Here is a 27,248-nt window from a genome sequence, read left to right on the forward strand (position 1 = left end):
CTGTGTAATGTATTTGTTTCCAAATAAAAGATGGCTTAAACTGACACATTTTGTTTTTATCCAAAGAAAGAATATTTATTTCCCACTTTAAAGAACATTATTTATTCGTTTTCTACCTGCAATGCAAGAAGGGTGAGATTTAAATTTTGTTGTTATTGCTTATAATGTTTCCAACTATTAATTAATTTTATCAAGTAAATCTGCATTGCCCTTAAATTTTTGTCCATATGTTGTGAAGCAGTAATATATGAAAAAATATGCTACATTAGCTATGCCCAACAAAGGAAGAACTAATCCACAACAGCCCTTTCTTTTATTATGCTGTTTCTTCTGTTATCAAGGTTAGAGTTTTCGTCCTGATTTGTAACATGTTATAATAGTTGCTGGATATAAATTTATGTTCCTGAAGGAAGAATAAAGAAGTGGTAAATAGGTTTTTTCATTGTCTGACAGCTTGATTTATGAGAACAACATACTAGTAGAGAGTTATTTAGAAACTCATGTATCCTTTAACACATGCATACACCCACACCCACGCCCATACACACCACCCTACACACACACACAGACACACACACACAGACACACAGACACACACACACAGACACACAGACACACACACACATACAGACACACACTCACATTAAAACAGTCTTCTCTTACATCAGATGTGAGGTCATAACATCACCTAGATATAACATTCTAAAACGCAGGCCAGGCTTAATTTAGTAGACAAGGGACATCATCTTTTGAGATTAAATTTGATTGATTCATTTTGGGTCTATGTTCTCTGCTAGGCACTTAGAAATCTGAGGGCAATTCCTCATTCATTATTTTAGTGTGGGTTCCCATGGCACCCTTGATCTACCCATACCTCCATTCTAAGTATAGTCTATTTCCAGGTTAGTGCTTCTGGCCCTCGAACTTTCCAATCTGCCTTTTTCCTAATTATCATAATAAAATGTGAAGGCCCAAATGTACTTCCTTTGCTATTATTTTATTGTCTTGCTCGTCTGATGGATTCAAATAACAAGACTGGTTGATGTCTTACTGCTAATATGAAGCCTTTGTGAACAATCCATAGAAGGCTAACCTCAATAATGAAGGAAGGTCACGACTGGGTATATGGCTCAGTGGCTAAAGTGCTTACTCTGCAAGCATGAAGATCTAAGCTCATCTAATCCAATACGTAAAAGCTGCATGTGGTTGTGAATACCTATAATCCCAGTGCTGAGGAGTGGAAGCACAAGGATCTCTGGAGCTTGTTGGTCTGCTAGTCTTGTCAAATCAGCGAGCTGTAGATTCAGTGAGATGCCCCATCTCAGGAAATATGCTGAAGAACATTATAGAAGAAGACACTTGAAATTGACTTTTGTCTGCCACATGCATACACTCACATATGCATGTGCAACCATTCACATCCATGCATGTGTATAATGTTTATAACACACACACACACACACACACACACACACACACACACACACACACGATCTCACCCAAGTCCTGCCTTTCCCTCTAAAAATCTAAACATATAAACAATAACAAAATGAGGGAAAAATGCATCAAACATATGATCAAAAATGTTCCTGAAAGGAGCAGTATTTTCATCTTAATAGTGGCTTGACGAGATGATTTTTATATTCAAATAGTAATTAGGCTTATAGTTTCATCATCAGGCAACTCTTATGGGTAAAATAGCTGGATATTTATCAGAAGGGGCAAATGAGTTGCCTGACAGAGCATATGACTTCAGATAACTGCTTGCTTTGGTCTGTTATTAAGAGTGCTCTTCACAGTTGTATTAACATAATCACAGCACCTGCAGTTATCCATGAAGCACACAATGGGGTCCACCACCTTCCATCATGCATGAGATGGAAGCTTATAAGAAAGACTACTGCTCCCTAAGGTGCTCAAGAGCTACTGAGGAGTGTCAAGAGTGTCACATCTTCTTCAGTGTTGTAGCTCTGGCTAGCTGAGTGCTCTGGCTGATAACCCTTCAGTCACGATCAAGCAAGCAGCCTTAGTTAAACTTGGTATGTCACTAGACACTTAAAAATATGAGGCTTAGTGCAAAAGGGTATCTAGTTTGGAAGAATGGGCTCAGGAGAGTGTGGAGTGAGACAGGAGAAAGTGATGGGGATGAATGTGACTAATACATTGTATATATACATGTGACATTGTAAAATTACTTAAACAACAATTTCCAAATTTTACTTGAGATATTATGTCTTCTAGAAAAAGTGTTGTCAGATCCAATCCAGCATTACTGATATTGAAACAAATAAAATCATTTTTCCTTACATCCATATATGGTGGCATACACCTATAAATCTAGTACCTGTAAAGTAGAAGCAGGAAGATTTCAGTTAGTTCAAGGCTAGTGTGGTCTACAAAGTAAGTTCTAGGCCAGCCAGCCATGTATCAGGAAACTTTTTTAAAGAACCTCTGTGTGTGTGTGTGTGTGTGTGTGTGTGTGTGTGTGTGTGTGTGAGAGAGAGAGAGAGAGAGAGAGAGAGAGAGAGAGAGAGAGAGAGAGGCAGAGACAGAAACAGAGACAGAGACAGGGAGACCTATAGTCAGTTTATTCATTACCTGGCTTCTTTTTAGTTCCTTCACTAAAGTCAATATCAGGACCAAGATGCTTGGATTCTCTAAAAAGTTTCCTGAATCCCAGGGCCATGGGTGACACTTCTGTCATTAACACTTCTGTTATTTCTAAGGTAAAGACAGAACAGAAGGGCTGCGGCAGCAGGGCACCATGCTATGGACTGTGATCTCTGCCCCTTGTAGAGAGATATAAACAAAGCTGTGGGCCCAGGCCTCAACCTTTCCATTCATCTATGGAAGAACAAGCAGTCCTGAAACATCCTGGACCCTCTCCAGCGAGGCAGCTGTGCCTCTCATTGCACAGATTGATGCCAGCCATGAAATTCTTGACAAGATATTTTTCTGCCATATGGTCTGGGAGTGCCCAGGGCATCAGGCTTGCAGAGACAAGGTAATTTAATGGCTTAAGACTATCTTAACCATATTTTCTAGCAGAATCTCCACCTTGGGAGATGAAATCTGCTTATGAATACTGGCTATTTATTTACTCAAACCATTCATTACCTGCTTCTGTTCCATACATAGTGCTCACTTGGGATCCTGATATTTCTGAGTTATTTTATTTCCTTAGACAGTATGACATAGAGTATTAATATGCCTATTAACCATCCCTGCAAAAGTAAAGTGAAATGGTAGAGAAAGAGAAATACTAGAGTTGCATATATCACTGCCGTTGCTTTGTTTGTAAAAGACTATAGAATGTAAGGATGGGAACATGTCAGCCCTCAGTTACCACATATGGTAGGTCTTATCTTCTGTCCTTTATCTCCTGAGATTTATTTCCTGAAATTTTGACAGTACATTTCAAGATAATCATAACCACGGCACCGTCCTCTGTAAGCACTTCTAATGATCCGCTCTAGTAGAAGTTGAATAACATTCTCACCCTGTTGCAGGAAATACATGATGGTACTCGATTGGGACAAAAACGTCTTCTGACATGCCTAACTCCATGTTCCTTCTTCACATCACATCCATTAGGATGTTCCGTCACAGTTCTCTTATCTTTATGCATTTGCTCACAGCCTTTGTTGAAACGTGTTTGCCTGATGATCATTTTGACAGCATATATGGTAAAGTGGAAATAATGCAGAGATCAGCATGGCTTCTGTGGTAGAAAAAACAGATTCATGAATTGTTCCATATCCCGTTGAATGGAATAAATCAGTCTTAAGAATGTAAGTATCAATTTTTTCTCTCATATGAAGTTCAGTGGAAGTAGACTACCAGACTATAGAAGGATGAAAGGGGGAGTCAAGAAAGGACAATAAAGAGGGCTAAGAGGAAATTATAGTACATTCAAAAATGACAACGTTAATGAACCTCATTATTTTGTACAATTAGTGTGTGAGAAAAGAGACACATTTTCCTACATATCAGACTAATGAATGGATTTTTTACAAAATAATCTCACAGTCCCTCAGTCACCTGAATGTCTTCCCCACCGACTCTCCCTGTTACATACTCATAATTTATCTGAATTAATTATTTGTCCATGGGAGGGCTTTTGGGAATTGCTCAATGGAACAGATGCCTCCAATAGAGTCTTATGACTGAAAGGCTCACTCGCTGGGGAGAGAGGATTAATTCACAGGTTAGGCTACTCCAAGAGCAATAAAGGATGATGTATCTATAAGACAAGGGGCTAAAATGCGATAGAAATTAAATGAATAAAAGACCTGGTAGAATTATTTCAGACACCCTAATTGATCAACTGAAATATAGTAAAGAGTATTGTGCTATATTTTCTATGAACAAGAATTTACATGCTTATTAGTCCCAAGCAGTGCAAAAATCTGATTAGCTCTTCAAAATCTGAAAAATTATTATCAAAATAGAGCTGCAATATAATTCTTTGAATATAGTTATATAGCTTACATGTACACCAAAATGTTACTAATTTTATATTTAATAAAGTTACTTTAAGAATTAAAGTACGTATCAGTCATTTGCAAAATTCAAAACAAAGATGTAAAAGAGTATGGTCTTGCTGAACTCTGGCTCCAGACCAGAGAGAGTTTTAAAGAAATACATTTATATGTATGGGATTCTTCTTATAGGTGTTTCTGGTTTGAATATGAGATGCTCTCCGCAGACTCATGAATTTGAGAACTTGGTCCCTATGCACCATTTGGGAAGGTTATAGACTCTTTAGAAGGTAGACTCTTACCTAAAGAAAGTACATCATTAGAACTGGGGTTTGAACATTCATAGACTGACTCCATTCCTGCTCTCACTCTCTGCTACCTCTGCGTAGATGAAATGTGACTGAGGTTAGCCTTACACTCCTGCAGTCATGCTTTCTCTACTATGGTGGACTCTATGCCCATCCTCCCCACAACTGTGAGCACTTTTTACTTCTCTAAATTGCTTTCTGTCAAGCATTCTATAACTGGAACAGACAAGTAACTACAATAGTGATAAAGGCCACAAGCTACAATATTATAAACATCTAAGCACCCAATAAACAATGGCTTATTCACAAAAAAACCCTAGCAAACCTATAGGTAACAAGAAACATGGAAGAAGTATAATATAAAAAGGTCTGTCATATTCCTTTAGATGCAACACACTTATAAAGGCAAGAAAATGTGAGACCTAAAGCACAGTGAATAAGGACATCATTTATTATATATTAGTTTGTGATTAATATTTTGGATTATATGAAATGATTGAAAATATAGCTATGTTCATGTACATGTAAAAACTCTAAAAGATGATTACATGTTAGGAAAGATAAATAAATATTTAGAAGCTCAAAAAAGTAGACTTATATGTAACACCATAGCTATAGTGTTATAAAACTAGAGTCAGAAACAATGCCTCTTATACCTTAATATATAAAAAAACTTTTTTTTATTTGTTTAAAAAATTATTTTGTTTATGTGTCCATGGGAGGGAGGAGGAAGGAGGGGGAGGTAAAGCAAGAGGATAAAGGGAAAGAGAGAGAAGGAGAAGGGGAAGTAAGAGGGAAGAACGGTAGGAGACAAATGAATATATTTGCATGTGCATGTGGAACAGTGCGCATGTAGGAGGAAAAGGGTCAGAAGAGTCAGAAGACAGCAGGTGAGAATCAGAATCAGGTCTCTCCTTCTATGTGCATCCTGGGAATTGAATTCAGGTCATCAGACTTGGTGGCAAATGTCTTTATCCAGTGAACTATTATTGTTCCATCCCCCAATGATAACTCTTCACTTCAAGGAAAGATTTAAGAAAATTTATGCAAGTTCTAAGGATAATGACATAATTTGTGTCTGTGATAGTTTTTTTGGTTAGCAACTTTCTAATTTTTACTTAATACTATAGAGAATATGATAGAGTCATTTCTTTTATTCAATTATTGTAATGCAGCCAAGTTTGACACAATGAAGCTGTTGAATGCCACTTACCACATTGTATTCAGGTTTTATTCTGTTCTGAACATTGTATGATTAAACAATGATGTATCTATTCCTCTCCTGATTTTAGATTTGGAGTTTTAGGATGTTTCTGAAAGAGCTGTTATTGACACTTGCCCAGGAACTTTGTTTATGGTAATTCCTTGAACTGAATTTTCATCATAAAATTCACTATATCCTGCCTACTTGATTTCCAAAATTACTGTTATGCTATTACCATTTGACCAATGAAACTTGGAATTTTCCATTTTGCCTCAATTTCAGCACACTTATTAATAAACACTAACATTGGCTAAACTGCAGAGTATGAAGTAGCGTTCCCACTGGAGTATGCATGTGTCCTTTCCTTATTAGAATGTAGACTCTGTACACAGCATTACTGATAGCTTAGGCACAGGTTGTTCATCCAAAATCAACTTCCCCCAGTTAGTCCTTGTACTATCTTGGCAGGGTATTTCATGTCACTGTGCCTCAGTTTCCTTACTTATAAGTTCAGGATGGTTATTACACCTGACTGCTAAGACTGAGCATGGATTGCAAGAATTAACTGAAGCTGATACTTAAAACAGTGCCTCCTCTAGATTAAAAATGCATAAAAGAGTGTGTGAGCTACACATCTTTCTCATAATTTTCTTAGTGCAACAAAAATTCAAACATTTCTAATGTGAATCATTTAGTTGGTTTGCCACTAGGGTTTGCTTATCCTGGCACAGTTTGGATCAGATTTTTGGAAAATCATATCATATTCACGTTTCTGAAGAAGGAGGTCCATTTACATTTCAGGCTACTCATGAATTTGGGGAAATCTAATGGACTCATAGTTACTTTCAGAATTCGAAGCTGGGCTTGAGTTTGGCATTTAAAGCTTTCTCTTGAGTGTAATAAAATTTGTCTGGGGAGGCCCAGGCCGGGGTGAAAGTTGGGGCGGTGACTTAAGCAGACAGTTGCATGACCCGGAACCAGATCGGCCCGCGGTGTGATGCGGAGATTCCATGAGACCCTGTACATGAGTTGCGTGGAGGTCTTACAGTCAATGCGAGCCCTTGACTTCAATACCCGGACTCAGGTCACCAGGGAGGCCATCGGTTTGGTGTGTGAAGCTGTGCCTGGTGCCAAAGGGGCGACGACGAGGAGAAAGTCCTGCAGCCGCCCACTCAGCTCTATCCTGGGGAGGAGTAACCTGAAGTTTGCTGGAGTGCCGATCATTCTCACTGCGTCTACCAGCAGCCTAACCTCATGGCAGCAGACCGCAAGCAGATCATTGCCAACCATCACATGCAATCTATCCCATTCGCGTCTGGTGGGAATCTGGACACAACTGAGTACGTTGCCTATGTTGCCAAAGACCCTGCGAATCAGAGAGCCTGCCATATCCTGGAGTGTCCTGAAGGACTTGCTCAGGACGTCATCAGCACCATCGGGCAGGCCTTTGAGTTGCGCTTCAAACAGTATCTCAGGAATTCACCCAAGCTGGTCACCCCCCATGACAGGATGGCTGGCTTTGATGACTCAGCTTGGGATGAGGAGGAAGAAGAGCCCCCTGACCATCAGTACTACAATGACTTCCCAGGGAAGGAACCCCCTCCTGGTTGGAGTGGTAGATATGAGGCTTTGGGAAGGGGCTGCTCGACCCACTCTGCCCAGTGCCCAAATGCACAGTCACTTGGGAGCTACACTGCCAATAGGGCAGCATGTTACAGGAGACCATGAAGTCCGTAAACAGATGCTGCCCCCACCACCGTGCCCAGGCAGAGAATTCTTCGATGATCCTTTCTATGTCAACATACAGAATCTAGACAAGGCCCGGCAAGCTGGTGGTGGGGCCGGATCCCCAAATCCTTCTATTAATGGCAGTGCACCCCGAGACCTCTTTGACATGAAGCCCTTTGAAGATACACTCCGTGTGCCGCCAGCTCCCCAGTCCATGTCCATGGCTGAGCAGCTCCAAGGGGAGTCCTGGTTTCATGGGAAACTCAGCCGGCAGGAGTCTGAAGCGCTGCTGCAGCTCAACGGTGACTTCTTGGTGCGAGAGAGTACAACCACACCTGGCCAGTACGTGCTCACTGGCCTGCAGAGGGGGCAGCCCAAGCACTTGCTTCTGGTGGACCCTGAAGGTGTGGTTCAGACAAAGGATCACCGCTTTGAGAGTGTCAGTCACCTGATCAGCTACCACATGGACAATCACTTACCCATCATCTCTGCAGGCAGCGAGCTGCGTCTACAGCAACCTTTGGATCTGAAAGTGTGATCCTTCTCAGCCTCTCCTGGAGGACGCTCTTCACTCCCTTCTACCATGTACTCTTCTACCGTGTACTCGTGGGGCTGCTGCTTGGTGGGAACTGAGCAGCGAGGACACGGCTTTAGTGCCCACTTGAGAGAGGATTTTTTACTAGGAGCCTGGGGAAGCATCCTTCTTCTGCCCAAACCTCACCAAAGCATTAATGTGCAGAGTGGTCCCTTGTCTGGGCCTTGCCTGTGCCAACATGATGCACTTCCCCCCAAAAGGGTGGGTTTTATAATGGAAAATTCCCTGTGGTGTTAGACCCAGTGGAGTAATTGCCCTTTGGGGGAAGGGAAATAATCATACCTCTGGTTTACTCCTGGTCTTCAGGGTACCCCAGACCCCTTTTAACATATCCTACTCCCTATGCATCCCCTTAAAACTTTGTGCCTTCGACTATCATAGGTCTGCAGATACTTTATGCAGAGTTCTCAGGCCCTTCAGATGTGGACAGGAGTTACTGACACCTTGACTTCTGGAACCCTGTTCTGCTCAGCACCCCTTCCTGTGTCTGGGGAGAATAGGGCAGGAGTGGCCGTTATCTCCTCTGCTTTTGGATGTACAGCTCTTTAGAGGTTGCTCCAAGCCAGGATGTGGTGGCACATGCCTTTAATCATTGCACTCAGGAGGCAGAGGCAGGAGGATTTGTGATGCTACCCTGGCCTACAGCAGTGAGTTCCAGGACAGCCAGGGCTATGGAGAGAGGACCTGTTTCCAAAAAACCAAAAAGAACAATTATCTCCAGAGCCTTGGGGAGGGGCAGGATTGGACCTGTCTTGCTCAGTGCCTCCTGACCTCAATGCCTTCCCTCCAAGGGGTCTATATATATTTCTTAAGCCCGCCCCTCCCATGTTTGTATGTGTGTTATAGTCTACAGCCAAAGTGTAGCCGTTACTGTAACCCCATCAGTCTCCCTCTTTTGGGACAGGTGTGTGTTGCTGATTTGGGCCTCCAGTATGTGTGCAGTCCAAGTGGGTTTTATGGAAGCCTGAAGACTGAAGCAGTAGACAATCCCCAATACCATTTGCAGGTCTGGAACTGCACTCTCTTTCTCTCTCTCTTTTTTTTTTATATAAAAAATATACATTTTAGGGCTGTAGATTTATTTACCTGGTTTTGTTTTTCATTGCTGACTTTTGAGCACAGAATTATGATAATCAATTACATTTATACATCACCTCGTTGACTTTTCCAAACTTTTTAAAATATTGTTTTATACATGTTTTTATTTATATATATATTTGTATCTTTAAAAATATGAATATTACTTGAGTTCATTTTGTTCTGTTTGTGACTATGGTTTCCACGATATACAGTGTGTATTAGACAATCCATATACAGGTCATTTCTGGAAAAATTAATATTCTGTCAGTTATAATTAGCTGCCTATAACTTTTGACAAGTGAAATTTTGACCATTGCCTTAACACTGCCTTGACATTGCTATTATTGTGATTTTGCACCTATTTTTATGAGAGGCAATTTCTTTTTTTTTTAATCTTTATTAACTTGAGTATTTCTTATTTACATTTCGATTGTTATTCCCCTTCCCAGTTTCCGGGTCAACATCCCCCTAACCCCTCCCCCTCCCCTTCTAAGTGGGTTTCCCCTCCCCATCCTCCCTCCATTACCACCCTCCCGCCAACAATCACATTCACTAGGTGTTCAGTCTTGGCAGGACCAAGGGCTTCCCCTTCCACTGGTGCTCTTACTAGGCTATTCATTGCTACCTATGAGGTTGGAGCCCAGGGTCCGTTGAGATTTTACTCCCTGGCCTAACTAGGACAGGGTCCTGTATCTCCCCCAACACCAACCCGCCCCTGCCCCCTTCTTCCTCAAGACACCTGAGCAGAAATTTGACTGAACGGTGTTGTGGAATTATGTGATAGCTTTAGATCCTCCCTTCTGCTTGAGGGCAGATGCGGCCAGGCCAGCACAGAAACCTTGCAAGCTTACTCTGAAGGCTTTCTGGACAAGAAGTGGTTGACTGGATTTCAGTTTGGGCTATCACCTATTTTTGGTTTGGATGTCTTATACCAAAGGGAAATAGTCTTCATTAAAGTCCGTATTTCTCCTTTAAAAAAGCTTTCTCTTTTGGGTTGAAAAGGCTATTTTATTCTAACATCCATACACCTTCCCCAGATCACTGAGCAGGTTGTCTTAGTAATGAATGTGACTCCAAGTAAGGCACTTTTCCAAATGTGGTGTGGTGCTAACCGATTTCTATATGGATACTCAAGTACATTATCAAGTACAAGTATTATTATTAATATCTAAGCTTGAAGTCTCCCCAGTCAGGAGGGAGGTACAGAGAAGCATATTACATCTAAACCATATAAGTAATGAAAATAAAGATGAGTAGGAATTATATGTTCTACTTTATAGAAAATATTAAGATAAGTAAAACACTATCATATGCCATCCCAATCACTTGTACAATAAAGCATTCAATCTAGATTCCTTGTTATATCTATGAGTATAAATATAGCATCTGGTAAATAGAATAAACAGTGAGGAATTTCTTTTTGTTGTTTTTATGAGTCTTCATTCAATGGAGGGAGAAAAAAAATCTCAAATTTTTCTTAAAGATACTACCAGGTGTAATTCCTCAGAGAGCATTTGTAATTGAATAAATGTATTAGTTTGTATATAGTGCCAAAATACTTGACAGAACTACTTAAAAGGTGGGATTTCAGTTTTTTTGCGCATGATTTCAGAAGTTCCAATCACAGGGTGGGGTTAGGATGGAGCAGATTAAGTCACATGTTATATGCAGAAATAAGAAGTGGGGAGACAAAGAGAGGACAAAAGTTGGGAGGGATAATGATGATGACAAAGATGATGATGATGATGATGGTGGTGATGATGATGGTGGTGGTGGTCATATGTGTGCATATGAGAGATGATGATGATGATGATGATGATGATGATGATGATATATGTGTGTAAGATGATGATGATGATGATGATATATGTGTGTAAGATAATGATGATGATGATGATGGTGTTGGTGCTGTGTGAGTATGTCAGAGAAATGATACTGATAGTGATGGGGATGGTGGTGATGGTGGTGGTGGTGGTAGTGGTGTGTGTGTGTGTGTGTGTGTGTGTGTGTGTGTGTGTATGAGAGAGAGAGAATAACTGAGCTTCATACCTTCTCCATTGTCTTCTTTTAGTCTATCCATCATGTTCACTGTTAATTGTGCTTGAAAACATTACACGCATACCCTGAGGTGCACTCTCTAATCTCCCAGGCACATCTTGTTTTGATGAGCTTGATAGACACAATCATCCATAATACATCAGTCTTGGAAGAACCTAAGTTGGTTTGATTGAGATGATTTATGTCTATCTTCATGAAGTATCTTAAAGGAACTGGGTGCAAGAGGGGATGGGAAGGGAAATGGGGGTGGTTCTGGATCAGGTGTGGGGAAAGACAGGAAAGATGGCCAGATGGCCATGAGAATGATGAGAAATCTGCAACTAACTGGGGTAGACAGAGGGGGCATCTTGAAGACATGACAGGGACTTCAGATAAGGGAGGCACTTAAGTGTTTCTGATGATCTTGACTCTTCTTTTTTAATTTTAATTTTAATTTTAATTTTTAAATTCATTTTATACCTTAATCTCTGTCCCCACTCCTGGTCATGCACTCCCACAATCCCTCTCCCTGCTCCTAAGGGGATATAGAAACTGAATAGAAACCCCAGTAGAGAAATAGGGACACCAACCCACCCATTAAACTTTGGACTCCAAATCTATCCTGTCTACAAGAAATCCAGGGAATGGTCCCTGAACTTTTTTGTAGATTTTATTAATGAAAATGAAAAACAAAGTCCTATGCTAGTCATTTTTAAAAAGTAATGCTGACGTGTGATCTTCAAATTGAAATTTGTTTAAAATACACGTGGTCTGTATTTTGATGGGAAACAACCGATGTCAATATCAAATACATTTCACCATTAATAGAAAAATCCATAGTCATATAAAGCTGAGAAGTCCAATCATGTTGTTTCCTTATGAATGAATTAGGCATGTTGAAAGTTGGGGGACAGTCTAAGAGGATCATCTGGCATGCTGAACTGTAGGTGTGTCTCACAGGTTGTTGCTTGAGCTTGTATACAGCAAGCGGTTGCCTGAGCTAGAATCAGGAGTATTTGCTTTGCTTCCATGGGCAATAATAAGACATGTTGAAAATTACAAGAATCCAACCAGTGACTTAGTACTAGGCCAAAGTTTGGATTTAGATGTTTAATTAGAGTGGAGGGTTGCTTTCACAAAAAGCTGCTGCCTGCGTTGGTATTAATCACCTGTTACATTTGTTTCTTGCTTGTTCTATCTTTGGGGGAAAGAAAGCCTTAAATCTCTTGCTGATTGTAATTGTGAACTCTGCAGTGACTGATTTTATATTTCATGCATAATTATCCTTCAAGTGCCTTGGACGGAATTTCATTTGAACTATTCTCTTTTCCAGCTGTGAGGGTGTTAATTACTGCATTGTCTATAGGCTAATTGGTCAGTCTTTTAATGAGCATTTCTGTGAGTGGTGTGTGTAGCCAGATGTGTGTTCTATTTTTCTGCTCATGTGTTATTGTGGTCTTACAAAAATCTGGCTGCAGCCATCTCTGAAGTGTCTAAAGATTTCGGAAATTCGAGTAGCTCTTTCCCTTCCAACATGTCAGAACATTTTCAATGTTCTTTGTAACCCACTACTTTTTTTATTTTTATTTTTATGTTTTTACTTATTCACTTTACATCCTGCTCACTGGTCCCCTTTCCGTCATGCCCTCGCACAACCATTACCCCCTTCTCCTCTGAGCTGTAACCCCTTGAGTATCCCTCACCCCAGCACTTCAGGTTTCTGAGAGGTCAGGCACTTCTTCTCCAATTGAGGCCATTCAGGGCAGTCTGTCTAGAAAAATACAGGCAGGCAACAGCTTTTGGGATAGCTTCTGCTCCAGTTACTTGAGACCAATGTGAAGACAAAGCTGTACATCTGCTACGTACGTGTGGGAAGGCCTAGGTTCTTTGGATGGTAGTTTAGTTTCTGAGAACCTCAAGAGTGCAAGTCTATAGGTCTTCCTGTGGAGTTCCTATTTCCTTCAGGTGCTGAAATTGTCTCTTATTCTTCCATAAAACTCCCCAATCTCCATCCACTGTTTGGCTGTGGGTGTCTGCATCTGTCTGAATCAGCTACTGGGTGGAGCATCTCGGAGGACAGTCATGCTATACTCCTGCCTGCAAGCATAACAGTATCATTAATAGTGTTAGGGATTGGTGCTTGCCCAATGGTATAGGTCTCAAATTGGGGGACCAGTTATTGGTTGGCCATTCCCTCAGTCTCTGCTCCTCCCCCTTGCCTGCATTTCTTATAAATTGGCTAACTCACAATTGAAACCACTATTCTTGGAAATGAACTAGCTTAAATATTTTCCATTCCCCGGGTCTTCATGATGAATATAGCACAAAGAAAAGCTTCTGACCAAAGAAAACAAACAGTATCGTGTGAATTGCTACTTACATGACCATGTCAGAAGTGGTAATTCTCTGGCCAGATTTAATCCACCCACCTTGTTAGAATTAGGTAACCTGAAGTTTCTCCCAGTGGAGTTGCCAATGCTTGAACAGCATAGGAAATGATTTCTGTACATAGGGAGAATCAGTTCTCTTATTTAATCTGAAGAGAAGCTGCTCTTGTTTATAACCTCATGGAAGATGTCTTATGATTGAACCATTTAAAAAGTGAAAACAATGTATCCAAAGCCTCCAAAATTTCCTCGGGCCCTTGATTAGATGGGTTGCTTCCCTCACAAAATTCTAATCTTAAAGTTGGAAAAAATTCTCTTATTTCTATACTCATGACTCTGATGGACATGAAGTGACTGAATAAATAAGGTTCTTTTAACATCCATGTGTGCAACCCCCAAGTGAAATCACGTCCTGAATATTTTGCTTTACGGCATTCTGTGATGTTTGAAGATCCTCTCGTACATACTCTTAAATAGCCCACTCAACATAGCTTGGAGGGATAGTTCAGAGTTATAAATATTATGTATCTTGCAGAGAACCCTAGTTTTAGTCTCAGCTTCAGCATCAGCACCTCAAAATACCCATTTCTAGCCCCAGCTCCAGGGGATTTGGTGCCCCCATCTGTTCTCTGCAGGGACTCCTACATGTGTTATCCATCCATTCCTGAGAGAAAGAGAGGGGAGATGGGGGGGGAGAAAGGGGGAAGCGGAAGGGGGGTGATAGGGGGAGAGGGGAGAGGGAGAAAAATCTTAAAAATCTCACTCTAAAGATCCTCCCACCATCAAAGGGAGCATTATGGGCAAAGAGCAGGAAGAATCTATGAGTTTGAACTTAAGCAGAAAGGCAGTAAATGCTACTTCTGATCATGAAGTCACTAATCCAGTTTAAAAATTCATCACAGAATAGGGATAGGCTCTAGAAGATCTACCTGTAACCAAGAAGCTATTGGTAGTTGATGGTTGCTAGTGGAGGGACAGTAGCATTTTTTTACTTGGAGCCATTGGTAGGTAGTCCATGCCCTAGTGAATGACCCCATACCCATTCGTATATAGTCAGCAGTAATTAGACTTGGGGGCAATTGATAGCAATAACAACATTATAGGGTTTATTTATGATATATATTATATAGTATGATAATAAGGAAAGGAATCTACAAAGGAGATAAGTTGGTGGATCTTGAGTTTGAGAGAGATAGTGGGGAATTATAATTGATCCAAACATCTTGTATTCATGGATGAAATTTTCAAAGAATAATGTATGTTCTTACAGAAAAAACAAAATATGTTAAAATGCTATTAAAAATATTACCCTAGATTTTGCTTAGACATCGAAATTCTCTCTTCCTTCAGCTGTCTTGGCATGAAATGAAACCGGTCATTCTTACGGCTTGATTTTGTGAAATCATCTATGTCCATGGCCTCCAATTAGTGAGGTACAAAGTGAACAACCCCACTGTAAGAATTCTAGATAAGGCAGCTCTTCAGTCCTGGCAGGACCATGTCAAATCGAGCCAATCCACCATTGCTGTAATGCATGGACCTTGAGGGGGACTGTTCTGGCTGGTTATGTGTGCCAACTTGATACAAGCTGGAGTTTTCAAAGAGAAAGAAGCCTCCCTTGAGAAAATGCCTCCATGAGATACAGCTGTAAGGCATTTTCTAAGTTAGTGGTCAAGGGTGGATGGTCCCATTGTGGGTGGTGCCATCCCTGAGTTGGTAGTCCTAGGTTCTATAAGAAAGCAAGCTGAGCAAGCCAGGAGAAGCAATCCTGTAAGCAGCCTCGCTCCATGGCCTCTGCATCAGATCCTGATCCAAGTTTCTGCCCTGTGTGAGTTCCTGTCCTGACTTCCTTTGTTGATGAGCAACAATGTGAATGTGTAAGCTAAATAAGGCATTTGTTCTCCAACTTGCTTCTTGCTCGTGATGTTTTGTGCAGGAATACAAACCCTGACTAAAACAGGGACAACAGCTAAACATGTCTTTAGATTCAAAGATGTGGAAAACAGATTTTCTCTAATCATTTTTATTGGCTTGTGCAAGATTTTTCTCTACTTCCCTCTCTAGCATTCTCTTAAAGATCACAAGTAGTGATCTATCTGTAAATATAGAACAACTGGTTTGTCTAGAACGAACCTGCTATCATACATTAGGATGAAGAAACAGAAGACATCAGGATCATTTGCATGAGTGCATATTTTGTTGTGGGGTGTGTAGTAGAGTTAGAAGCAAATATTATGGGAAAAAAAACCTAGTCTCTTGAGACAGTGGGTACACTTTTCATTAGATAGTGAAGTAATTAGACACGATCCATTAGGATTCTGCAGCCTCTGTTTGCACAGTTGCAGAAGTGGAATAAGATTCGAACCCCAGGTGTTTGTAGCAGTATTTCGTTAAGTCTCCTAGACTTCTGCTACAGCATTGTCCATAGTCAGCTGCTTCTCAAATTCTATGCTTCTTCCATGGCCACTGAGGTTTATATGCTTCCCTCTGCTTAAAAATCATCTTTCTGGACTGGGGTTGTAGCTCAGTTGGTAGGGTTCTTGCCTAGCATGCACAAAGCTTTGGGTTCAATCCAAGACGACTGTATCCTAGGTATGCTGATGTGTGTATGTAATTCCAGCACTTTGGAGGTAAAGGCAGAAGAAACAAATATTTAAAGTCAACTTTGGCTACATACTGAATTCAATGTTAGCTGGGACTTCTTGAGACCTTGACTCAAAACAAATAAAATAAATTTTCACATTTTCAAATGTGGCTGTAGCCACTGAATTCTGATGCTTGTCCCCATGTCAGCTCATCCATAGCTCAACCCTCACACAGACTCTTTCCCTGTCTGACATGACCTCTTGTCTTTCTGTGCTGACTCCTAGTAGTTATTTTTAGGCCCATTGAGAACATTTTTCTATTACTTCAAAATAAACTTTCTCCTTGATCAAAAAGACTGTTATTTTCTTAGAGTCTTGGAGTCAGGTCAATTTTTCTACTGATCAGAAAATAGCTATATTCAAACCCTATGAAATTACTCATCCTTGATGATTAATTTTTACCTAAAAAGAAAATGTCTATTCCATATTTTAAAAGGAGTATGATTATTATTCACGTTTTATTGAGTTATTTATTGCAAACGAATGGCCATCATTCAAGCTCTCTATTGATGACTGAGGAGGGTGGACGCAGAAGTCTTCTGTGTGACATACAAGAGTAAGGACTGAGAATTTTACCCTTGGACTTTTGAAAAGTCTTGCTTTGATTTCGCCTCAGTCACCTTCTTTAATTGATAATCTCACTTCATTTATAAGTCAGTACACCTGGGGCTGGTAGAAAAGCATTTGTAGTAAAAAAGTATTAAAAATTCTGGCCTGGGGCTTCCTTCCTGCCTCAGACCATCTAGGTTCCCAGATGAAAGACCCACACAGCTTTTATATTTTTAATATGCCGTAGGCAGTGTAACAGCTGGGCAGCTGCCTGCCCTCCATGCTCTTAGAATCTATTATCCTATCGATAACCCAAGATTTTACTTACTATGTTTCATCTGGGCTACTCTTAGCTCCAATTGGCCAGCCCACATGACCGACCAGATTTATTATAGCCATAATAAATGATAGCTAACCTATCATGGCTCTCCTTTCTCCTTTCCTGCACATTCTTTTTCTTCTGTTCCATGGTGCTTCCTTTTTTTCTTCCCTCCTCCTGGTCCTCTCTCTCTCCAAACCTTAGAAACCTCAACCTGACCCACATATCTTCTTTCCAGCTATTGGCTGTGCCATCTTCATTTACCAATCACGATTAACTGGGGCCTAGGGGGGCAGGTCACATGGGCTATGTGCAGATTTCAGGTTTTGAGGCCTACACTTAGCATTACAATAGATAGTAAAAGACAAAAATCTTAAGAAGCATTGACTGCCAACAGTGTGCACTAAGGGGTTCCTTTTCATTCCACTCCCTAAGGCACCTGAGGAGAAGACCTGCTAATGAAAGCACCTGTGCTGAAGAGTGTAGCTTGCCCTTGACTTCAACTCCCCTTAGAGATTTTCATGTACAGACTGTGAAGTAAATCTGGTGAACATGTTTTGTGTGTGTGTGTGTGTGTGTGTGTGTGTGTGTGTGTGTGTGTGTGTGTGTTGTTTGTGTGAGAATCTTCTTAGATATATTGGGGAATAAACTTGTTCCAAGTTTTAACAATTGCATGGTTTTTTTTTTTTTTTTTCTTTTTTTTTTTTCTTCTTTTTTTTTTTTTTTTTTTTTTATTTACTTGAGTATTTCTTATATACATTTCGGGTGTTATTCCCTTTCCCGGTTTCCGGGCAAACATCCCCCTCCCCCCTCCCCTTCCTTATGGGTGTTCCCCTCCCAACCCTCCCCCCATTGCCGCCCTCCCCCCATAGACTAGTTCACTGGGGGTTCAGTCTTAGCAGGACCCAGGGCTTCCCCTTCCACTGGTGCTCTTACTAGGATATTCATTGCTACCTATGGGGTCAGAGTCCAGGGTCAGTCCATGTATAGTCTTTAGGTAGTGGCTTAGTCCCTGGAAGCTCTGGTTGCTTGGCATTGTTGGACTTTTGGGGTCTCGAGCCCCTTCAAGCTCTTCCAGTTCTTTCTCTGATTCCTTCAATAGGGGACCTATTCTCAGTTCAGTGGTTTGCTGCTGGCATTCGCCTCTATATTTGCTGTATTCTGGCTGTGTCTCTCAGGAGCGATCTACATCCGGCTCCTGTCGGTCTGCACTTCTTTGCTTCATCCATCTTGTCTAATTGGGTGGCTGTATATGTATGGGCCACCTGTGGGGCAGGCTCTGAATGGGTGTTCCTTCAGTCTCTGTTTTAATCTTTCCCTCTCCCTTCCCTGCCAAGGGTATTCTTTTTCCTCATTTAAAGAAGGAGTGAAGCATTCACATTTTGATCATCCGTCTTGAGTTTCGTTTGTTCTAGGGATCTAGGGTAATTCAAGCATTTGGGCTAATAGCCACTTATCAATGAGTGCATACCATGTATGTCTTTCTGTGATTGGGTTAGCTCACTCAGGATGATATTTTCCAGTTCCAACCATTTGCCTACGAATTTCATAAACTCGTTGTTTTTGATAGCTGAGTAATATTCCATTGTGTAGATGTACCACATTTTCTGTATCCATTCCTCTGTTGAAGGGCATCTGGGTTCTTTCCAGCTTCTGGCTATTATAAATAAGGCTGCGATGAACATAGTGGAGCACGTGTCTCTTTTATATGTTGAGGCATCTTTTGGGTATATGCCCAAGAGAGGTATAGCTGGATCCTCAGGCAGTTCAATGTCCAATTTTCTGAGGAACCTCCAGACTGATTTCCAGAATGGTTTTACCAGTCTGCAATCCCACCAACAATGGAGGAGTGTTCCTCTTTCTCCACATCCTCGCCAGCATCTGCTGTCACCTGAGTTTTTGATCTTAGCCAATCGCACTGGTGTGAGGTGAAATCTCAGGGTTGTTTTGATTTGCATTTCCCTTATGACTAAAGATGTTGAACATTTCTTTAGGTGTTTCTCAGCCATTCGGCATTCCTCAGCTGTGAATTCTTTGTTTAGCTCTGAACCCCATTTTTTAATAGGGTTATTTGTTTCCCTGCGGTCTAACTTCTTGAGTTCTTTGTATATTTTGGAAATAAGGCCTCTATCTGTTGTAGGATTGGTAAAGATCTTTTCCCAATCTGTTGGTTGCCGTTTTGTCCTAACCACAGTGTCCTTTGCCTTACAGAAGCTTTGCAGTTTTATGAGATCCCATTTGTCGATTCTTGATCTTAGAGCATAAGCCATTGGTGTTTTGTTCAGGAAATTTTTTCCAGTGCCCATGTGTTCCAGATGCTTCCCTAGTTTTTCTTCTATTAGTTTGAGTGTGTCTGGTTTGATGTGGAGGTCCTTGATCCACTTGGACTTAAGCTTTGTACAGGGTGATAAGGATGGATCGATCTGCATTCTTCTACATGTTGCCCTCCAGTTGAACCAGCACCATTTGCTGAAAATGCTATCTTTTTTCCATTGGATGGTTTTGGCTCCTTTGTCAAAAATCAAGTGACCATAGGTGTGTGGGTTCATTTCTGGGTCTTCAATTCTCTTCCATTGGTCTATCTGTCTGTCTCTGTACCAATACCATGCAGTTTTTATCACTATTGCTCTGTAATACTGCTTGAGTTCAGGGATAGTGATTCCCCCTGAAGTCCTTTTATTGTTGAGGATAGCTTTAGCTATCCTGGGTTTTTTGTTATTCCAGATGAATTTGCAAATTGTTCTGTCTAACTCTTTGAAGAATTGGATTGGTATTTTGATGGGGATTGCATTGAATCTGTAGATTGCTTTTGGTAAAATGGCCATTTTTACCATATTAATCCTGCCAATCCATGAGCATGGGAGATCTTTCCATCTTCTGAGGTCTTCTTCAATTTCTTTCCTCAGTGTCTTGAGTTCTTATTGTACAGATCTTTTACTTGCTTGGTTAAAGTCACACCGAGGTACTTTATATTATTTGGGTCTATTATGAAGGGTGTCGTTTCCCTAATTTCTTTCTCGGCTTGTTTCTCTTTTGTATAGAGGAAGGCAACTGATTTATTTGAGTTAATTTTATACCCAGCCACTTTGCTGAAGTTGTTTATCAGCTTTAGTAGTTCTCTGGTGGAACTTTTGGGATCACTTAAATATACTATCATGTCATCTGCAAATAGTGATATTTTGACCTCTTCTTTTCCGATCTGTATCCCTTTGATCTCCTTTTGTTGTCTGATTGCTCTGGCTAGAACTTCCAGAACTATATTGAATAAGTAGGGAGAGAGTGGGCAGCCTTGTCTAGTCCCTGATTTTAGTGGGATTGCTTCAAGTTTCTCTCCATTTAGTTTAATGTTAGCAACTGGTTTGCTGTATATGGCTTTTACTATGTTTAGGTATGGGCCTTGAATTCCTATTCTTTCCAGGACTTTTATCATGAAGGGGTGTTGAATTTTGTCAAATGCTTTCTCAGCATCTAATGAAATGATCATGTGGTTCTGTTCTTTCAGTTTGTTTATATAATGGATCACGTTGATGGTTTTCCGTATATTAAACCATCCCTGCATGCCTGGGATGAAGCCTACTTGATCATGGTGGATGATTGTTTTGATGTGCTCTTGATTTCGGTTTGCCAGAATTTTATTGAGTATTTTTGCGTCGATATTCATAAGGGAAATTGGTCTGAAGTTCTCTTTCTTTGTTGTGTCTTTGTGTGGTTTAGGTATAAGAGTAATTGTGGCTTCATAGAAGGAATTCGGTAGGGCTCCATCTGTTTCAATTTTGTGGAATAGTTTGGATAATATTGGTATGAGGTCTTCTATGAAGGTTTGATAGAATTCTGCACTAAACCCGTCTGGACCTGGGCTCTTTTTGGTTGGGAGACCTTTAATGACTGCTTCTATTTCCTTAGGAGTTATGGGGTTGTTTAACTGGTTTATCTGTTCCTGATTTAACTTCGATACCTGGTATCTGTCTAGGAAATTGTCCATTTCCTGAAGATATTCAAATTTTGTTGAATATAGGTTTTTATAGTAAGATCTGATGATTTTTTGAATTTCCTCCGAATCTGTAGTTATGTCTCCCTTTTCATTTCTGATTTTGTTAATTTGGACACACTCTCTGTGTCCTCTCGTTAGTCTGGCTAAGGGTTTATCTATCTTGTTGATTTTCTCAAAGAACCAACTTTTGGTTCTGTTGATTCTTTCTATGGTCCTTTTTGTTTCTACTTGGTTGATTTCAGCTCTGAGTTTGATTATTTCCTGCCTTCTACTCCTCCTGGGTGTATTTGCTTCTTTTTGTTCTAGAGCTTTTAGGTGTGCTGTCAAGCTGCTGACATATGCTCTTTCCTGTTTCTTTCTGCAGGCACTCAGCGCTATGAGTTTTCCTCTTAGCACAGCTTTCATTGTGTCCCATAAGTTTGAGTATGTTGTATCTTCATTTTCATTAAATTCTAAAAAGTTTTTAATTTCTTTCTTTATTTCTTCCTTGACCAGGTTATCATTGAGTAGAGCATTGTTCAATTTCCACGTATATGTGGGCATTCTTCCCTTATTGTTATTGAAGACCAGTTTTAGGCCGTGGTGGTCCGATAGCACGCATGGGATTATTTCTATCTTTCTGTACCTGTTGAGGCCCGTTTTTTGACCAATTATATGGTCAATTTTGGAGAAAGTACCATGAGGAGCTGAGAAGAAGGTATATCCTTTTGCTTTAGGATAGAATGTTCTATAAATATCCGTTAAGTCCATTTGGCTCATGACTTCTCTTAGTCTGTCGACATCACTGTTTAATTTCTGTTTCCATGATCTGTCCATTGATGAGAGTGGTGTGTTGAAATCTCCCACTATTATTGTGTGAGGTGCAATGTGTGTTTTGAGCTTTAGTAAGGTTTCTTTTACATATGTAGGTGCCCTTGTATTTGGGGCATAGATATTTAGGATTGAGAGTTCATCTTGGTTGATTTTTCCTTTGATGAATATGAAGTGTCCTTCCTTATCTTTTTTGATGACTTTTAGTTGGAAATTGATTTTATTTGATATTAGAATGGCTACTCCAGCTTGCTTCTTCTGACCATTTGCTTGGAAAGTTGTTTTCCAGCCTTTCACTCTGAGATAGTGTCTGTCTTTGTCTCTGAGGTGTGTTTCCTGTAGGCAGCAGAATGCAGGGTCCTCGTTGCGTATCCAGTTTGTTAATCTATGTCTTTTTATTGGGGAGTTGAGGCCATTGATATTGAGAGATATTAAGGAATAGTGATTATTGCTTCCCGTTATATTCATATTTGATGTGAGGTTATGTTTGTGTGCTTTCATTCTCTTTGTTTTGTTGCCAAGACGATTAGTTTCTTGCTTCTTCTAGGGTATAGCTTGCCTCCTTATGTTGGGCTTTACCATTTATTATCCTTTGTAGTGCTGGATTTGTAGAAAGATATTGTGTAAATTTGGTTTTGTCATGGAATATCTTGGTTTCTCCATCGATGTTAATTGAGAGTTTTGCTGGATACAGTAATCTGGGCTGGCATTTGTGTTCTCTTAGGGTCTGAATAACATCAGTCCAGGATCTTCTGGCCTTCATAGTTTCTGGCGAGAAGTCTGGTGTGATTCTGATAGGTCTCCCTTTATATGTTACTTGACCTTTTTCCCTTACTGCTTTTAATATTCTTTCTTTATTTTGTGCGTTTGGTGTTTTGACAATTATGTGACGGGAGGTGTTTCTTTTCTGGTCCAATCTATTTGGAGTTCTGTAGGCTTCCTGTATGTCTATGGGTATCTCTTTTTTTAGGTTAGGGAAGTTTTCTTCTATGATTTTGTTGAAGATATTTACTGGTCCTTTGAGCTGGGAGTCTTCACTCTCTTCTATACCTATTATCCTTAGGTTTGATCTTCTCATTGAGTCCTGGATTTCCTGTATGTTTTGGACCAGTAGCTTTTTCCGCTTTACATTATCTTTGACAGTTGAGTCAATGATTTCTATGGAATCTTCTGCTCCTGAGATTCTCTCTTCCATCTCTTGTATTCTGTTGGTGAAGCTTGTATCTACAGCTCCTTGTCTCTTCTTTTGGTTTTCTATATCCAGGGTTGTTTCCATGTGTTCTTTCTTGATTGCTTCTATTTCCATTTTTAATTCCTTCAACTGTTTGATTGTGTTTTCCTGGAATTCTTTCAGGGATTTTTGCGATTCCTCTCTGTAGGCTTTTACTTGTTTATTAATGTTTTCCTGTGCTTCCCTAAGTGTGTTCAGGTCTTTCCTGAAGTCCTCCAGCATCATGATCAAATATGATTTTGAAACTAGGTCTTGCTTTTCTGGTGTGTTTGGATATTCCATGTTTGTTTTGGTGGGAGAATTGGGCTCCGATGATGGCATGTAGTCTTGGTTTCTGTTGCTTGGGTTCCTGCGCTTGCCTCTCGCCATCAGATTATCTCTAGTGTTACTTTGTTCTGCTATTTCTGACAGTGGCTAGACTGTCCTATAAGCCTGTGTGTCAGGAGTGCTGTAGACCTGTTTTCCTCTCTTTCAGTCAGTTATGGGGACAGAGTGTTCTGCTTTCGGGCGTGTAGTTTTTCCTCTCTACAGGTCTTCAGCTGTTCCTGTGGGCCTGTGTCTTGAGTTCACCAGGCAGCTTTCTTGCAGCAGAAAATTTGGTCTTACCTGTGGTCCCGAGGCTCAGGTTTGCTCGTGGGGTGCTGTCCAGGGGCTCTCTGCAGCGGCAGCAACCAGGAAGACCTGTGCCGCCGTTTCCGGGAGCTTCAGTGCACCAGGGTTCCAGATGGTCTTTGGCTTTTTCCTCTGGCGTCCGAGATGTGTGTGCAGGGAGCAGTCTCTTCTGGTTTCCCAGGCCTGTCTGCCTCTCTGAAGGTTTAGCTCTCCCTCCCACGGGATTTGGGTGCAGAGAACTGTTTATCCGGTCTGTTTCCTTCAGGGTCCGGCGGTGTCTCTGGCTGGGGTCCTGCCGCTCCTGGGCCCTCCCCCACGGGAGCCCAGAGGCCTTATACAGTTTCCTCTTGGGCCAGGGATGTGGGCAGGGGTGAGCAGTGTTGGTGGTCTCTTCCGCTCTGCAGCCTCAGGAGTGCCCACCTGACCAGGCGGTTGGGTCTCTCTCTCACCGGGTCTGGGAGCAGAGAGCTGCTGCGGGCCGGGATCCGCGGGTGTGGGACTTCCGGTAAACACAGAACGTGCCCGGTTCTAGAGAAATTCTGCTTCCGTGTGTCCCAAGCTCACCAGGCAGCTTTCTTGCAGCAGAAAATTTGGTCTTACCTGTGATCCCGAGGCTCAAGTTCGCTCGTGGGGTGCTGCCCAGGGGCTCTCTGCAGCGGCAGCAACCAGGAAGACCTGTGCCGCCCCTTCCGGGAGCTTCAGTGCACCAGGGTTCCAGATGGTCTTTGGCTTTTTCCTCTGGCGTCCGAGATGTGTGTGCAGGGAGCAGTCTCTTCTGGTTTCCCAGGCCTGTCTGCCTCTCTGAAGGTTTAGCTCTCCCTCCCACGGGATTTGGGTGCAGAGAACTGTTTATCCGGTCTGTTTCCTTCAAGGTCCGGCGGTCAATTGCATGGTTTTTAATTTTAAAGATTTATTTATTTTCTGTGTGTGGGTGTTTTATCTGAAATCATGTCTATACATGATATGAATGCCTGGTATCTGCTGAGACCAGAAGAGGGCATCATATCTCTTGAGACTGGAGTTCCAGGTGCTTGTAAGCAATTATGTAAGCGCTGGGAATTGTACCCTGTTCTTCTGTAAGAGCAGCCTGTGCTCTTAACCACTGAGCCATCTCTGTAACTTCACTTGGATTCTTTTACTGAACATTGATGGCTTCATTCTCTGTGGCTCACTCCAGCTGCTCCTTTTCAAGAAACCCTTCGCTTGTTTTCAGAGGTTCTTTTCTGCACTTGGTTTACAACTTTTATAACCTTTTCTCTAATGACCTAGAAATGTGGATACCTAGAAATTCCTGCATGATGTTTTATTTTTGTACTGCTATTCACACAGGAAGCTCACAATAGCTGTTCATATCCTCCTCCTGTTTTGAAGCTTCTTGGGGTTTCTACTCAAGGTCAAGTGTCTCAAGAAATTTTCCCCTTTGGCCTTGATGTGGTTGGAAATTACCCATCTTTATTCCCAATCCCCTCTCACATCATAGTATACCATGGTACTGGGATTCTTGCCAACTTTTTTCTCCTTTCTCTAAACTCTTATAGAATCAGATTTTATAGCTGTGAGGTGAGTACAGGCTCAGGAATATCAAAAGCACACTTGGGAAAAGCCTGCATAATTGGTTTCAAACATATCACTCTGATTTGGATATTTTTAGATTTTTATTAACTGTTTTAAGTGGCCAAATGATATTGTAATGTTTCTAAAATTCAGTTTAGAAGGAAATAATGTCATTATTTCATACTGAGTTTTAATAAATTATTAACTAATGTGTCTGTATGGGGTGTACATGAGCTCACCATGGCAACTCACAGGAGTGGCTTCTATTTTTCTAACAGATGGGTTCTTGGAATCAATCTCAGGCTGTCCTACTGAGACCATGCAGCTTTATACTACATTGACTTTTATCACTGACAATTGTAAGCCCCAATAAGTTCAATAACACTTATTGGTGATATTATGAATTTTATCAGAATTTTTGAGACAATTATTTTTCAATTTATGTGTTTTTATGCATATGTGTGTTTTGCCTGTATATGTGTATATATATATATATATATATATATATATATATATATATATATATATATATATCTGTGTACCATATGTGGGTTTTGTATCTAAGGAAGCCAGAAGAGAGTGCCAGGTGCCCAGGAATCAGAGTCAGAAGTGGTTGTCTTTATATGGGCATTAGAACCTGAACCTGAAAGCTAGAAAGTACTTTTAGTTGCTGAGCCATCTCTCCAGTCCTCACTTAATTATTATTTAACTTCAGTAGCCATTTTGACAATAGCTTCACTTATAGTGATTTAGAAGAGATGAAAACTATTAATTTAACCTACATTATTGTTAGAATCAAATTAAATAAATAAAGTCACCAGAAAGAGCCTGAGCTATCCTGGGTTTCCAAAGGCACAGTCCAGGTCTTCCTTATTTTTCTCCTCATTCTCAAATACACACATATTTCTAAAACTCTTTTTTAGTTAACAAATTTGTTTATTTACATCCCAAAGACTGCTCTACTCAGTCTCCTCTCACAAAGTCTCTCCCCCACCACATCCCTTCAACTTAGAGGGTAGGGCGCTCTGGGTGTCCCATCCTGCAGGACAGTCAATGAGGGTCCAGAGGGTACCTGTAAGAGAATGGGGAACAAGAAACACAAAGAAGGATGCCAAGACAAAAGTCTGATCAAGGTGACAAATTTTATTTTTTCTCAAGGCTGAATTTATACTGTTGCAGGGGTAACAGAGGGAGGGGAGAAGTGGAAAACATCTACTTAAGCCAAGGATACTGGCTCCTGTGGTCAGGCAATTGGCTGACATCAACAGGATATTGGTTTCTCAGAAAGGTCACAAGTTTGTCATATCACTAGGCATCCTATCCACCAGGTTTGCATTAGTCTTCTGCAGCTGGCTGGGGATTTTCCATGAACCCAGTCATACTTAACTCTAACTATAATATTAACATCAATAATGGAGGGTTGTAAGGGCATTGCTCTTGACATCTGGGTATCCTCCCACCCTGGCACATCAACTCTCTCCTCCCCTCTCCCACTGAGGCAGGACCAGGTAGCCCTCTGCTATATATGTGTCAGAGGTCTCAGTTCAGTCCTTATATGCTCTTTTGTTGGTGTCTCAGTCTCTGAAAGCTCACTGAGGTCCAGGTTAGTTGGCACTGTTGGTCTTCCTGTGGGGTTTCTATCCCCTCCAGGGCCTTTAAACCTTCCCCCAACTCTTTCATAAGGATCCTGACTTCTGACCATTGTTTGACTGTGAGG

At 41.0% G+C, this 27,248-nt stretch overlaps 1 pseudogene; it reads left to right on the forward strand.

Annotated features, from left to right (window-relative positions):
* The first annotated feature begins 6,950 nt into the window (after positions 1–6,950).
* Shc1-ps1 (SHC adaptor protein 1, pseudogene 1) lies at positions 6,951–9,488 on the forward strand (annotated as a pseudogene).
* Positions 9,489–27,248: the final 17,760 nt, after the last annotated feature.

Source organism: Rattus norvegicus, chromosome 4 (genome assembly GCF_036323735.1).
Source record: "Rattus norvegicus strain BN/NHsdMcwi chromosome 4, GRCr8, whole genome shotgun sequence".
Taxonomy (NCBI): Eukaryota; Metazoa; Chordata; class Mammalia; order Rodentia; family Muridae; genus Rattus; species Rattus norvegicus.